The sequence below is a fragment of the Lissotriton vulgaris genome, chromosome 3_1 (assembly GCF_964263255.1).
Source record: "Lissotriton vulgaris chromosome 3_1, aLisVul1.2, whole genome shotgun sequence".
Taxonomy (NCBI): Eukaryota; Metazoa; Chordata; class Amphibia; order Caudata; family Salamandridae; genus Lissotriton; species Lissotriton vulgaris.
In genome coordinates, this window is record NC_141689.1 from 1,937,251,823 (window position 1) to 1,937,268,254 (window position 16,432).

A 16,432-nucleotide genomic window follows, 5' to 3' on the forward strand; every position below is an offset into this window, starting at 1 on the left:
ATGTCTGTTTCCTTGGATGAATTCTAGGGCTTTTAGGTCGCTTATTGTTATACCCCTTAATTTTGGTATCACTTCGAATAATCGCGGGATGTTTCCTCTGTTCAGTGTGTCTGTGTTTCCTTTTGTTTGATATTCCGGCTTAAACAATAATGTACATTCTGCTTCCATACTGACCGATTCAGGATGTCCGATTTGGTAGACTCTCCTTTTTCCCTCACTTGGAACAAAATGTATATGAGCTATGTTATCGTTCTTCTCAGTTTATTTGTATGTTGTTTACGTTTTGCCCTATTTTATCAATAGACTCATTTTCGGGGCCATCTCTACAGGTTCCTCCTTTATTTCCTACTGTAATGGTCAGATGAATATTAGAATCCCTCACTTGGTCTGCCTCTGTTTTTTGTCTTTGCTCGTGTTCTGTTATTTTCTGGTTGAATGGTGGATTTCCACCATTATGATAACTTGATCCTTTTTTTGGCCAGAGTTTCGCAAACCCTTTCTTGCGTGTTCTCCTGAGTTTTTTGTTGTTCTACGGCTTCTCTGCGGTTTGGTTTTAGTGTTTCATTTTTGTCGTTGGTTTTCTTTGGAAATGACTTTTCCTCATCTGTTGGTTTCCCTTCTGTGTTTGATGGTGTTTTGGTCTGATCTGAAAGTCTTGTTTGTTCTTCTATTTCCTCTGTGTTTTTTACTTTTTTCCCATCCTCTCTGGTGGAGGTGTCTGTAATCTGATTAATTAGGGCAACTTTTGTCTTTTGTTCGAAAATAGCAAAGAGTTTGTTTACCTGCTTACTTTTAATGGCCTTCCTTGCCCGTTTCCGTTGTCTTTAAGTTAGGGGTTCTGACGTGCCCGACGAACTCATTGTTTTGTTTTCTTCCAGGCTTCTCGTTGGTGGTTAATTTTTGTCTGAGTCATTTAAAGTTTTTTCTTCTATGAATATGGTAGATCTCTTTTGATTTACGAGTTTATTGACCTCTATGGCCTCTGTGTTGAGGTTGTCACTTTTGTTGGATTTCCCACATGTTACCTCTAATATGTCTTTCAAAATGTCTGGGAGGGTTGCTATTTTATCGATTATTTCCTTGCCGACACAATTTTGGTCTGTTAGTTTCTTTTTCCATTGTTTTTCCTCCTCCTTTTCTTTTATGAGGTATAACGCAATTTTTTCCAGTTTCAAATTTATCCCTGAAATGTGAGTTGCAATTAGGTTCATTAAGTCTACCTGCACATCCAGTTTGTTAGATTGAAAATTCAGTGCACTAGTTGCTTGTTGTAGACTTTTTAGAAGCACATCCCCACAGAGTGTAGATTTTTCTTCGGTTTGTTCTGACTGTATCCCTGTTGTCCTGTTTAAACTTTCTGATGAAGAAATAGTTATGGGGTGTGCGTCTTTTATTGAGTTTTTACCTATGTCAGAGACCTGGCTTTTATTTCCTGGCTGTTTGATTGGACTTGATGTAAGGATTATTGGGGAAGATATTAGCTTCATTTTCTGTCCAGTTACTTTCCTTGTATCCATATTATCATGAAATTCTTGTTTACTTAAATTTTCAAGACTCAGGTGCGTTAAATCGACTTCCTTGTTGATGTTTTCTTCGAGCATTCTCCGCAATTCTGTTTCTTCGAAGATCGAGAATGATTTTGACCACTCTGTTTTTTGTGCGCTTTTCTGTAGATTTGTTTGAGATCCCAAGTTACTCTGCGTGATGTATGCTAGATTATTTTCATCAACCTCATCTGGTATGTTGTTTGGTATTGACTTTGTTTCGTTGCATGGTGCGTGAACTTGGGCTGTTGTTTTTATCAGCCAGTTTTTTATTGTCGATTTTTCTTTGAGATTAGGGCTCGTATATATTTCAGAGTCGTTACTCATCTTGCGTTTTTTGCGTGTTGTGGTCAGACCAGTTGTTTTATTTTGGCTTTTTTGAAATTTTGCGCCAATGCTGTTATTTGGTGTTATTCCCCCTCGCTCTTTTAAAAACTGGAAATTGTACATCACTTTATCATCTCCAAATTTGAAAGGTTCCACTGAGGGGGTATGTGCCTGGTCTAAAAAATCATTCCCGGTTTGATCTTTTGGATTGTTCTTATTCCCTTGTTCCTTTTTCCCTTTTACTGCCAACCTTCTTTTAGCTTTCTGTATTCGAGGTTGTCGAATTTTTCCTGACCGCATCTTCGGTGCTTCAAATACCGGAAAAGGGGTTCCTTCCTACTCCTATCCTGTGTTATTTTTCCGAGGGCTTCCCTGGCCCGTCTGCCACTTAAGCGACAGCTGCCGTCTGGGGAAAGCACTTTAGAAATATGATCTGGGATTGGATTGGATTGGATGGAGGGTTCTGTAGATTGCTTTATTAGCGGGAACGATGAGAGTATGATTCTGAGTTATTAAAACCTGGACTCGGAATGGATAATTCAGCTCTCTCAGTATTCCTTTGTGTCGTACATTGTCTTTACTATCCGTAAAAAAAGTGCGTTCCTCTTAGGTACTGCTCTCCAGCTCATTTGCTCTTGCTCTGTTCGAAACTGGGTCGACTGGGCTAGTACAGAACAAAGACCAGACGAATGCCGGTACTTTCTGCTGCCCCGAATACCCCAAAATACTGCCCCAGAGGTTTCCGGCTAGTCCTTAGCTGCTCCCAACGCCACTCCTTTTAGGCTCGTCCGCCTCATATGCGTCATGTGCCTCATATGCCTCATATGTCTCTTGTTGAGTCTTTACTGTTTTGCAAACCCGCGTGGCTCCTCCAACTCCAACTCCTTCAGCCACTTCCTACTCCTCTCCGTAACCAGAGCCTTGGGGAGCCTTGGGAATGCTTTAGACCTTTTTTGCTTCACTTCGCTAGCATAGCTAACATAGCTTTACTCCTCTGCTCCCGCACTGCCAAAAAGTCCTCTTTTCTGGCTCAAGGGCTCAAAGTCTCAGGGGGTTTCATAGTGTTCAGAGCGCACAGGGGGCTACCTGATGCCCAAATTCCCTCTGCCACCCTCTTGGATTAATTAGCTGCTTTGGCTTGTCTTAATTTGTCTTAAATTGACAGTAAACTGTCAATATGTAATAAATTGACAATATGTTCGTTTTAGAAAAGCTGCAGCAGCATACTCTTACTCTTGCTACTCCCACATGGCAGCCTAATAGCTCCACAACGCCACAAACACTGCAGATGCCAGCAGTGCTAGCTCACGCTACTTGCCTCAGCTCTTGCTCAGCTCGGCTCGGCTCCACTTTTAGACCTCCTCTGCTGGCTGCCGGGTGCTGCCGCTGGACGCCTCGCCGTTTGGCGGTGCAGCAGTTTGGCCGCCCGCCTGCCACTCAGCCTGCCTGTCTGCCGATTCCTCAGGTGCCCTCCTCAAAGCACCATGACCCGTGACCTGCAAACTGGCAGCGGTCTACAAAAGAACGCACTCGTACTCGGCCGTGGCAACCAAACACGCCGAAACGCCGCCACCTTCTCCTCCGCCGCTGCTGCCGCCGCCGCTGCTCTCAGCACTCTCCGAAAACTCTCTGATTCCGCTCTCTGATTCCGCTCTCTGGCCAGCACTGTTTATTTAGGGAGCTGTATAATGTTCTGAAATAATGAAAATAAAATGATGAAAGGGAAAAAAAATTGAGGAAAAAATGGAAAAGCGAAGGAATGCCACCAGACCTGGTACTGGAGCACACTTATTTTTAGGTGGATGTGCATGTGATCAGAAAAAAGCTGTCAATCAGGCAATAATAAAGCCAGTGTATGAAGTGGTTGACCCATTGTCACATGCTGGATGCTATCATCGATGCAAGTCGAGTGCTTCAACAATTTGTTCTATTTCCCTATGGTCTTGTTCAGCATGCATTGTCGAAACGCATAGACTTAGAGGCGAATAAACATCTTTCACAGCACACCTGAGTGCACGTTTTCTCAACCTGTGGATGAGAGGAGTTTGTGATAAATAATAAGCAGCTACCCATATGTAATGCACCACCTCCATAGGACAAAGAACTGAGGAGCAAGCAAATTGCATTGGTATAATTATATGTAAATATATAAACAGAGGATATGAACTAACGGCCTAGCTGCCGACTTTGGAACTGGGGAACCAGGTTCGAACCTTGGCGTTGGGTCAACATTCTGTGATTCTGAGCAAATCACGTAATCTTCCTGTGCCTACAAAAAATCAATGTGTCCTTGTGCAACATAACTGGTGCTCATCATGTAAAGCTCTCCAATACCTTCGGGAGGAGTTTGCGCTATATATATGTATATTTCAATCGAAATTGCTCCCACAATAGAAGACATCACACAAAATGTTTCAGTTTCACCATTTATTGCTTGGCAAGCTGCAGCATGAACAGATACGGCTTTCCCGCGTAAAATCTGACATACGTGTTTCAAGTTTCCCCTTGTTCACTGGCTTGGCTTCGTGGTGAAAGTACAGCTATGCATGATCTCTCGCACCTGTGGTTGTTTACACCACACACGATGTTTCAATTTCACCAGTTACTGCTTGGCAGGCTGCAGCATGAACATGTATGGCTTCCCCGCGTAAAATCTGCCATCCGTGTTTCAAGTTTCCCCTTGTTCACTGGCTTGGCTTCATATATATATATATATTTCCTACTGGCGGTCGCCAGTAGGTAGTTATAGTTAGGACCTAGCTACCATAGGAAATCCGCAACATTCTATTGGGAATAACTTTGGCGCCGTTTGAGGAATTTGGTTGTAATTTTCCAAAATTTAGGCCAGCTCCACTCCGCTCTTTCCCTGGAAGTTTTGGGGGGATTAGTCATGCGGGGGGCGAGAAAAAAGGGGGGTCCCAAAACGTGTTTTCGCCATGTTAATTTCCATAGGACGATTAGACACGGCTACAGCCCGAACGGCTGAACGGAATTACACCAAACTTGGCAAAATTTTAGGGACTGGTACGCAGAAGTGCCTTTTCTATATTTGGTGAAAATTGCTCCAGTGGTTTTTACGAAAATTAACTTCAAAAACATATATATATCTATATGCGCGCTTCGAGCTCTTACAGGTACGCGTACGGGGAGCACACCCGGCGCGACACGGAAGTGCGCGAGCGGAAAGCTGATTGGCTCTCGGGTGTCTGTCAATATTCCAAACAGTCCGGAGAGCCCGCCATCTTGTGTCTCGGTAGAATCGAGACACAAGAGGTGTAAAAAATAAAGGGGGAAATGATTAAAAGGGGGCAGGGTAGACACCCCCTGACCCCCTAGGTTTTCTGAGGGGGTCCTAGAAGGACCCTGTGATGCAAAAAAACTTTTTATAAATTTTCGCGGGGTAAGCGCTGGGTGCGTTCCCATGTACGCTTCCAGGTACGCGTACCCAGAGCGTACCACAAGGAAAAACAGTGAAAGAAAATAGTGTAAAATAAGAATTTGGATTGCTTAGAGGTAGGGTAGCTCTAAAAAGAGCTGTTGTGTTATGTGGGTGATTTAAGTACCTACAAGTAGGTACCGATGCAGAGTCTAAAATTCAAGAGAAAGACTCTATTCCCCTCATCTGCGAAATGTACACCGTCTCCTCTGTAGATATCTTGCATGTTGTAATGCAAGTTATTGTGGTATATGGAACTCATACCATAGTCTCTCAGGAAAGCCGAGACAGATCCTTTTGGGACCCCCTGAGAAGGTCTAGGGGGTGAGGGGCACTCTACCCTGCCCCCTTTTCACGTTCTGAACTATTATATTTCACTCTCTTCTGTAACTACACAAAATGACGGCGATAGGTGCATCAAAGACAGACAGTGAGAGAAAGGAGGCAGGAGATGAAGAAGAGATGTCAAATACACATTGGAGAAAATATAGTGGGAGAAGGGAAGTAAATATGAGTAAACTTACTATGTAACATAAAAATGTTGCACTCTATACTATAAGTCTCACATTATACTACAATCACTTTGCTACTACCTCTTAAATTAGAAATAAAAATGAATACTATGTCAAACAATTTTTAATTTCTAAATATTAATTTATTGTTCTGAATTTTCATAATTTAAAAGAACTTGTAACATGTCCTCATCAGGAATTTCCTCTTCAATCATATCATCAGGAATCTCCTCATGAATAGTCTGCAAAGATGATTGTTGGAACTCTATGGTCTCCAAACATTCGATAAATTTGCTGTCAAGAAACTGATCAAAAAAATCATTCATGTCATCTCCTCCTTGCGAAAATATTTCATTATTGGTGCTGTCAATATCCGGGACATTTAGAATTTCAATAAATGTAGTGGAAAATTCAAAAGAAATTTCCATGGTCTCTTCATTCTGATCCATTTTATTTTTAAATTTCTTGCTGTAAATTGCAGAAAAAAGTAATCACTTTCATTTATCGTTTTTAGTAATACATAATATAAAACTAGCTTTATCAAGTATTTAGTTCTTTAAAATTAATTGGGCAGTGTATAGTATCAGGCAGGAACTAGAAATATAAAGCACTGCATGTGATGAAGCCTATCTTAATCCATAATTATAACATAAGGACTGTAAATAACTAACAGAAAACATTTTTTAAATTATCTTAAAGTGTACAACATAGTTCCCCTTACAAATTAACAACTCACCTTTTTGAAAGTAGGAGAAGAGTTAGTACTGTGTAATTCAAACACCAGAAATTGAACACCAAAAATTCCTCACAAATGTACCTCAGACAGTAGTATCACAAAATGGCCGTGTTTCCCTCTCATTTTTCCTATATATTCATGTACATAACCAATCAAACTTCATCACACACAAATTCAAAACCAAAGTAACATTTTAATTGGTTCTAAATTTCAATACTTTCAAATGTGTTTTCCCCATGCAATTTTCCATAGGACATTTAGACACGGCTACAGCCCGAACGGCTGACGGAATTACACCAAACTTGGCAAAATGGTAAGGCCTTTTCCATATTTGTTTAAAATTGCTCCAGTGGTTTTTACGAAAGTTAACTTCAAAAACACATATATATCAAATTGCACGCTTCGAGCGCTTACCGGTACGCGTACCGGGGAGCGCACCCGGCGCGCCACGGAGGTGCGCGAGCGGATAGTTTATTGGCTCTCGGATGTCTGTCAACATTCCAAACAGTCCGGAGAGTCCACCATCTTGTGTCTCGGTAGAATCGAGACACAAGAGGTGTAAAAAAAAAGGGGGAAATGATTAAAAGAGGGCAGGGTAGGCATTCCCTGACCCCCTAGGTTTTCTGAGGGGGGCCTAGAAGGACCCTGAAGGGCAAAAAAACGATTTTTTTGTTGTTGAAATTTTCGCGGGGGAAACGCTGGGTGCGTTCCCATGTACGCTTCCCGGTACGCGTACCCTGAGCGCACCACGGGTAAAAACAGTGTAAAAAATTAGAGTAAGAAAATAATTTAGAGTGCTTAGAGGAAGGGTAGCTCTGAAAAGAGCTGTTGTGTTATGTGGGTGTTTTTTGTACCTACAAGTAGGTACCGATGCAGAGTCTAAAATTCAAGAGGAAGACTCTATTCCCCTCATCTGTAAAATGTACACCATCTGTCTTATAGATGCCTTGCATGTTGTAACGCACCCGATAACAAAAAAACACAGGAAAAATACATTGACAAATTATTTTTAGAAAAATAGACATTAGTTAAATAATTTTATAAAAATTATAATAATTAATAGCTATAAAAAATAGCTATTAAAAAACCTTAATAACTCACTTTAAAAACCGTAGGTTACAAACTCGTTATAGTAAGTAATCAGCTTTTAAAAAACCTTTGAAATTCACTGAAAAAACCATAGGTTTCACACCAGTTATAGTTAGCTGAACATTTTACTCATACAAAACCATTGAAATTCCCACGTTATAGTAAGTTGGACTCACTATAACTCGCGCGCCCGCAATCCACTGCTGATTATGTCACATATTACATCATTCATGACATGGTCAGTGAGATCACTGATGACTTCACTGATGAGTCATGAGTGATGTCACTGACCATGTCATGAGTGATGTAATATGTAACGTCATCAGCAGTGCATTGCAGGCGCGCAAGTTATAGTGAGTCCAACTAACTATAACATGGGAATTTCAATGGTTTTATGTCAGTAAAATTTCCAGCTAACTATAACTGGTGTGAAACCTATGGTTTTTTTCAGTGAATTTAATAGGATTTTTAAATGCTAATTCCTAACTATAACTGGTGTGAAAGCTGTGGTTTTTTCAGTGAATTTCAAAGGTTTTTTAAATGCTAATTCCTAACTATAACTGGTGTGAAACCTATGGTTTTTTCAGTGAATTTCATAGGTTTTTTAAATGCTAATTCCTGACTATAACTGATGTGAAACCTCTGGTTTTTTCAGTGAATATATATATATAAATATAAATTTATATATATATATATATATATATATATATATATATATATATATATATATATGTATATATATATATATATATATATATATATATATATATATATATATATATATATATATATATATATATATATGTATATATATATATATATATATATATATATATATATATATATGGCTCAAAACTAAATGAAGGGACTGCATTCGATCGAAGGTGAAACTCGGTTATTTTATTTCACCGAGATGAAGCACAGGACGCGTTTCGGCTTCGCACCTTTTTCCACTGTACAAAGTGCCGTAAGTTCATCAATATTATATCCTGGTTACACGTATCACTTCTAGTGCATGTTATATGAACATACAGGGGCTAGAGGGTGCACTGCGGGATGGCTGCTCACTGAGACAGCTCCGCCGGTCAGACCCATGATCCACTTGATATAACCTCGCAGCGTACATTACCTATCGGTAATTTGGCAGCAGTAAGCATCGGAAGGTGCCGTGATGCATCAGAGCGTACTTTAACCCTGATTTGAGCCGGGGGCAGCGTTCAATATGACTTACAACACTGCCGGCCCAGCGATAATGGAATTCGGCAAGATGGCGATCGCCAGTGCGCTTGGCAACTACGGGACGCAGTCAGCAGACGACCACAATGTGCTAATTCGGGACTCTGTCAAACAGCTGCGTCATTTTTTAGATGATCGAAGGTGGCGCCCATTAAAGTGACGGGATGCGGGCCGCAACGACATGGCGGCGCCCTGCTACCTGGCGTGATCTGCTCTCTGCGGCGGCTGGTGAGTGACTGCGCACAGCACCAATGTCTCTGAGCATCCCGGTGGTCGAACTGGGACCCCCGCTGGGCGCGATAAACATACCTGGCTATCCCGGTAGTTCTCGTGCTCCCCAGTGGTGTCGAGACAACGGCTGCGGATCCCCTTAAAAAACACGCGAAGCCCCCAGCATAAAATGGCAGCTATTGATCTGGATTTACCCGTGAGTTGGTTGTTTACGCGGCTAAGAGGCTGTTGTTAGCACTGCGTCAGGGTGAGACTGCTGATCTTGGCTTTGTATGGATGCAGGCTGCGGAGGAGTTACCGACGATGCAGCGCTGGGGACTTGCGGTACACTGCACTGGTGAAAGTTGCGGGGACTGAAATGGCGGCCAAGTAGATAGAAGGGAGGACTGCCACACACAGATGTACCTGATCTATGTGAAGAGATGCTTTGCCCATGAATAACATGTAATGCACAAATGGGTTCGACAGGCTGTTCTACTTGGTCTCCTTGTATCTGTCCAGTGAGTGGGGGTGTACACGTCAATTGAAGCTGCCTGAGGGCCCTGGGCCCGGAGTTGGTTCTGGCGCGGTGCCGCACTGCTTCTGCCTCCGTATATCACGTCTGGTACATGTCCATATAATCTGGTCCAGCGCCTACAGTAGTATTTCGGTCTGACGAATGCCAGGCTCCAATCAACTTTCACTATGGCTGAAATCAAGCCTCCTTAGCGTATTGCTATGTGGCTGTACTGCTGAGGGCGCCGTGTGTCTTCATGCTTCTTTCAGCTATTAACATGCCAGCGGCCCCGAATCTTCCTCGTGCATGGTAATCTGCGCCTATCACTGCGTGGATGTGGTATTGGCAGGTAGCACTACTTGGTTGTGACATAGACAATAATTTGGGAAATTTGTATCATTGTAGAGGCGTGCAAGGATTCTGCAAGATCGGCTTCGCTTGTGTCTTTAATATCACTCATTGGAGGTACTCCCACTCCTCATCATGGGCAAGCCAGACAAACAGCAGCCGAAACTTACATTCGAATCATGGAGGCAGACGAAGGATACCACAGCGCACTCCGACACTGAAGCCGAGACGGACGCTACAGCAGACAGCGGCATGGAATCTGTCCTTAAAGCAATCCAATCCAGTCTACAAGATATCAACGGGAAACTGGACCACCTCGCGCAGCGTGTAGACAACATGGCGGCGAAGTTGGACAAACAGGGGGAACGTCTGGATGAGGCCGAAACCCGCATTACAGCAGTGGAGGACGAGGCACATGCCACGACTAATAAATGTGTGGAGATGGAAAAGATACTAGAGGTGATAAAAAGCAAAGCTAAGGATTTAGAAGTGAAATCGTGCCGGAACAATGTTTGAATCGCAGGAGTACCCGAATCCACCAACACCGGCCATATGGAAACATACGTGGAGGAGATGTTTCGGGCCATCTTAGAGCTGAACACCTTTCTCCAATCTTCATAGTGGAGCGTGCACATAGGTCACTGGCACCACATCCACCACCGTGCGCCTCCCCCAGGCCCATAGTGGCTCATATCCTGAATTATAGGGATAGAGACAATATTCTGAGGATGGCGCGTGAAAAACAACAGGTGTCATATCAGGGCAACAAGCTGGAGTTTTATCTGAATTACACGATGGCTGTACAGCAAGCTTGCAGAGAATTTGCACATGTCAAGGTGAAATTACGAGAGATGAATGTGGATTACGCCATGCTCTACCCAGCGCGTTTGAAAGTGACATGGGAGGGTCGCCCGACGATCCTTCAGTCACGAAAGCGGCCCAGGATTTCATTAAGAAAATTGCCACCAAACGTAAGGAGCAAAAACGCAATGACCAGCTTCGGGATTCAGACTGAGATATCGACATAATGGAATGGCTCACGGGACGGCGCTGGTACCAGGTGTGTTATTTCTGGTCTGCTCCACAGTCATCAGGTCCTGCTGGTTCGAGTGCTACAGACTACTTATGGACTAGTATGTTATCGAGCAGTAAGGGAAATGGTTGAACAATGGCTATGCAGTGCAGTGTGCTACAGGGTTGCATGCTGCATCTGATGGATGCTTAGAAATTTGAGAGAGACCCTTGAACACCAAGTGAATAGGGTATTTTAACAGTATAAAAAAGACTTTTCCCTAGTGAACCTATGCGAGACTACAACTTATACTTAATGTGACTAACAGACCTAGTTATAGGTCCGCTACACTCATTCACTGACTAATCACTTCAACAGCAGTAATGTAGTACATCATTTATTGTTGTAAAAATATATTTGTACAAATACAGTTAATTCATTAAAAAGCACTCATTTGAGAGCTGATTCATAAAAATACACATAAACAATATGTAAAATGCAATCTATAATACACAAATTTCAAAAAGCAGTACACTCAATTGGCATTAATAAAACTCGAAGATAAAAAAGATGAAAAGGAAGGATGAGAACAGAAAAAGGAGAGACATACACATGACACAAAACTTGTCAATAAGCGTTGCACGTTGTGAGGCTGCATATACACATAATCCTGACAATATATAATTATTGTTCTACAAGATAAGTGTTTATCTCCCTTGATCGTGCGGTAGAGCGTCGACGCGTTTCGATGGTCTTAGTGATAGGTTACCATCTTTATCAAGACTATTCTAATTAGTCTCTCCCACTTATTTCGGCACTGGTTGGTTGCCCGTGATGTCAAAAAACTCCTGCAGATAAACATATTGCCGTCAGTGTCTTACATATCATGCATTTAAGTACAGACAGCTCTTATATTTTTTGACAATTCTCATGTCTGGACATATCTACAATATTTGAGGAAATATAAATTTTATGGTCAAGAAATGTTCCCTAACGTGTACCCCACCGTCCCCATGTACGAGTTTAAAGTGCATGTAACTTCCCTCCTGTGCCAGCTATGAAGACGCAAATGCATTTGCGTCCAACGTTAACATGTCCTCTTTCAGACCCGCCATGAACGGGTTGAATATTCAGTTCTTAAGTATGCTATGCCAACGTCTTTTTGTGGTGTACTTTACACGTTATTCAGCTCTGGCGAAGTAGGCCCCGAATTCTGCCATCGAGCCTTTTTCTGTCTTCTGACTCTGAACGCCTCAGCCTGGGCTGCCTCTGTACCCGTGACCTCTGCCTTACTCCCTGCGCGGCCCACGGCGCTTAGCTCAGCCTGCTGCCTGCCAAGACCAAATTCAACCTTCGCATTATCTGTTCCGCTCCTCGAAAATACATTCCTACCTACTAGTCTAAGAAAACATCCCCCCAGCTGCAGAGCAAAGGGCCCGGCCTCACTGTCTCCGTGCAAGTAATTCATAGCCTCTGTTACCATGGTAGGCCCATGCCCCCTCGCATCTCATGTAGACACTTAGACGCTTATACACGCACTCACAATCCGTATAGAATAGCTTCTGCCCCAGAGACCTTTCCCTTCTAGATAATATGGTTCCTAAACATCAGATATCAGATATGATAGTGGTACGAGTTGATCTGACATGCCAGACTTCTGTCTCTTTCCGCTACTGTAAATGTCAAGTCCCCTGCACCCTCCAGTCACACGTCATGCACACGTCATGCAGCTGCGCGCGCATCCAGGCTTCAGATTTCTGCTGACATTGCAATATTCTGCTTTGCACCCACCTACTTGTGATACTTACATATGACGTTTCTAGCACACGCCTCTATGATCACGCCTAGTTCACACCTTCTAATTACGTATCACTACCACGTGTGTGCTCTTATCTTGTTTCTCTCAGCTGTTACGCCTACTATATTGGTTTCTATAATATGATTTAAGTATATAAGCTATGTATTGTCAATAAAATATTGCTCTATCCCTTCCTGCACCCCAGTGGTGGCAGGAACCCGATATCCGATCTGGTCCGATCTGGTACCATGACCATTCCTTTTTAAGGAATAAAACCCCTAAAAACTCTAACACCACGGACTCTGCCTCTTTCTTTCCGAGTGAGTTATTTTTGTTTTAGTACTTACCTGCATAGAAATTAAGACGGTAAATCAAATATTTACCACATTATTCTGGCGCCCGAACAGGGACCCCTCCCCCACCTCACGCGCCGGTTGGTGCGTTGCAAGCTTTGCCCCCTGCCATCAGTCAAGACGGAACTACGCGTACCCGCAGGATTTCCTGTATCTTCCTCTGGCCCACGGAGGTGACGGAGACTGCGATCAGCACCCAGACGAGGCGGTGAGGAGTGTGGAGGATCCCGACCAGAGCCTAGCCGAAAGAAGCAAGGTCCGAGGTGTCAAGAGGCCCACCAGTTTCCGAAGTATCCACGTGTCGAGTCGAGTCGAGTCCGGTCCAGTCCAGTCGAGTTTTCCGAGGCCTTCTGTTTCCGTGCTTCCCGGTGAGTACCATTGCTGGGACGTATCTAGACGGGTGCATTATTATGTATCCGGTAAAGACGGGTTTGGGTACACAAACGCGGTCTGAACTGTTTTAGACAGTGTATCTGTACTGTTTAGCAGTATATCCGTTATTCAAGTTCTTGCACTGTCCTCGACAGTGTATCTGTGCTGTTTAGCAGTACATCTAGTTCCGAGGGTAGAGATATATGTTCAAAATGTTTTCTCATGTGATTAATGTCGTGGTATGAGTGATTGTTTAATGTGCATTATTGTGTTTTTGTGTAACTAGTTGTGTTCAGAGTTCAGTAGCAAGGATTGAGTTTCCAGTATTAAGTAGACAAGATGCCGTTTTTCAATAAGTTAAAGCAGATAGGAACTAGGAAAGGGATGCTAGAGGAAGAAATTCCTATCCCCCCTAGGGACACGCCTGGGAATTACATGTACCACAAGCATGGCATAGACGCCATCCTGTATCTAGATTTATGGGCCGATTATACTAAGCACCTAGAAGAAAGACACAGATGGCCCGCTATAGGAACATGGGATGCCGAGTGCATCCTGAAAGTAGAAGAAGCACTATGGAGAAAGAAAGCCAGACAATCACAGAAAGATGCCATAGAATTATGGCGTAAAGAATCACATAAACGAACTGAAAAAGAACTCCGAAGAGAAGATAGACTTAGAGAAGCGCCGGATAGAGTCCGAGAAAACGAATTAGTTAATGAAGGGATTTGAGTAAAAGCCGAACAAGTAGACCGTGCACGAAACAATCTTGTAAATGGCATGTATTTAGTGGCCGAGGGTTCGCCTGAAGCCATTTCAGAAATACCGAAAAATCTGCCGCCACCATTGGTTCCAACTAAAGTAAACCACAGGACTACTAAAGACATATTCCTGGCTTCATATCTGGATGATGTAGCGCCCGCTTACACCAACCCACCTGCCCGTGTACCGCCTACTGACGGTGATGGAGGTGGCAACCCGCCTCCAGACCATATTCCGCCATTACCGCAACAGAGTTCCCCCGTTCGACAGCCACAGCCTGTCCCTCCACCCCCACCACTTCCCCCACCTAAGGTTAAGATACCAAATCCGACGTTGCCTGATCCTATTAAGAGACAAGTTCAGGTACACATACAGACTCCACAGAGAGATGATGCCCAAGCCTCCGCCCCAGGAGGTGCAACAGGGGGTTTTCAGACCCCGCCAGCGACGCACAGATTACACGTCAGGGACATGCTGAAGCCATATACACCCCAATCACCCCGTCTCGACATACTCAAAGAACCCCTTCCAGTTTGCAGATATGATCCAGTACCTGGTAAAGACGACAGAATGTTGATAGCATCACTACGTTTGCGACAAGCCACAGATTACCTAGTGTTATTCCCGGGGATGACTGATCACCTAGATAGAATATATCATTTTGTCCAGACTGGGGAAAATCCTGAAAGTATTAAGGAGGCCCTGGCACACCAGAAAGTTGACACTCAAGCATATGTATTACGTTTTTTTATAAATTGCTTAATAAGAGACCGAGACAGGCCTGGGGTAGACCAGGAAGAGATGGAAGGACTAAACAGGTGGGGTCAAAATATAGCCGAAGGAAAGCATGATAAGCAGAATTGCATAGCTAGCATGTACAAGAAAATAAGAAAAGCAGTAATAGAAATACACGAAAAAGAAAAGGAAAATGGCTCCTCCGAGGAGGAGGAAGGACCTGAAGAACAAGAAGCGACTACAGATATGATAGCGTATGTAGGTAAAGGAACTTACCTTAGGAAAGGCATTCGCCCAGAAAGCAAGAGAGTTTTTCTCTCTGGCATATCAAAATCGAATTCTCCTGAATATCTGTTTCAAGACACTGATAAAATGCTTCAAAAACGAATGGGGTACCATGTACTCAATTCTATGGATGAACAAGAACTAGCCCGGTCAGCAGTACTATGGGCTGACAATCCTAATATATACAATGATGACACAGTAGCACATACATTTCTGAACCTTTCCCCAGACGAGCAGAAATTAGCAGGTATATACATGATTCAGCACCTCCTCACGTTATACAGAAATCAACATTCTGATCCAGGTCCCTTACCTGACACGTTAGAAGCACTAGTTATGAATAGATGGAGAGGCCTAAGTACCAAGTTAATTCAAATAATTCTAGAACAACGACACAGATATAACACTTTCTTAGGCCCACAATATGTTTCCGCTCCGCCCCCAGAAAGGAAAATGTTTCATATGGAACGTTTTGAAAGGCAGAACCCATTACGAGAAGTACATCCAGTTATGGGTCCCGATAATGCCCTGAAACGTGTGTATGTATACACACCTCTGACCAAGTTAGAATTATTGGAGATGAAGAAACTAGTACCCTGTCATGATAAAGACCCCGCAGGTTTTCACAGAGAACTTAAGGATATGTTGCTCATGGGAGATTACACCTATACTGATATTATGAAATTGTTAAAGGTTCTGTTGCCTACCGGCATCTACGAGAAGCTCAAGGAAAGAGAATGGGAGGTGGGAGAGAAAAAGATTATATGGACTGAAATAGAAGACGAGGAAAGGATTCGTACTCCAGGGCTAGGCCTTGGGGAAAAAGCTAAAGCACTACCAGGTTTGATAGTACAGGTCTTGCCAAGATTATTGACAACTAAAAAGGAAGACTGGGATGCAATCTCAGCCTGTAAACAGAAACACGATGAAGATACTAGTGACTTCTATTCAAGATTCGAGAAATGTTTTATTATTAATAGTGGCCTGAAACCAAGTAGCGAGTCATACCCACACCTTTTTGTAAGTAAATTAGTAGAGAATTCCCTAACGCAAGTTAAGAATCGAGTATATAAAGTCGAAAGCACATGGCAAGCAAATACTCCATCCCAGATGTTAAAAATGTTACAATATCATCAGAACAGAATTAGAGAAGAACAGGA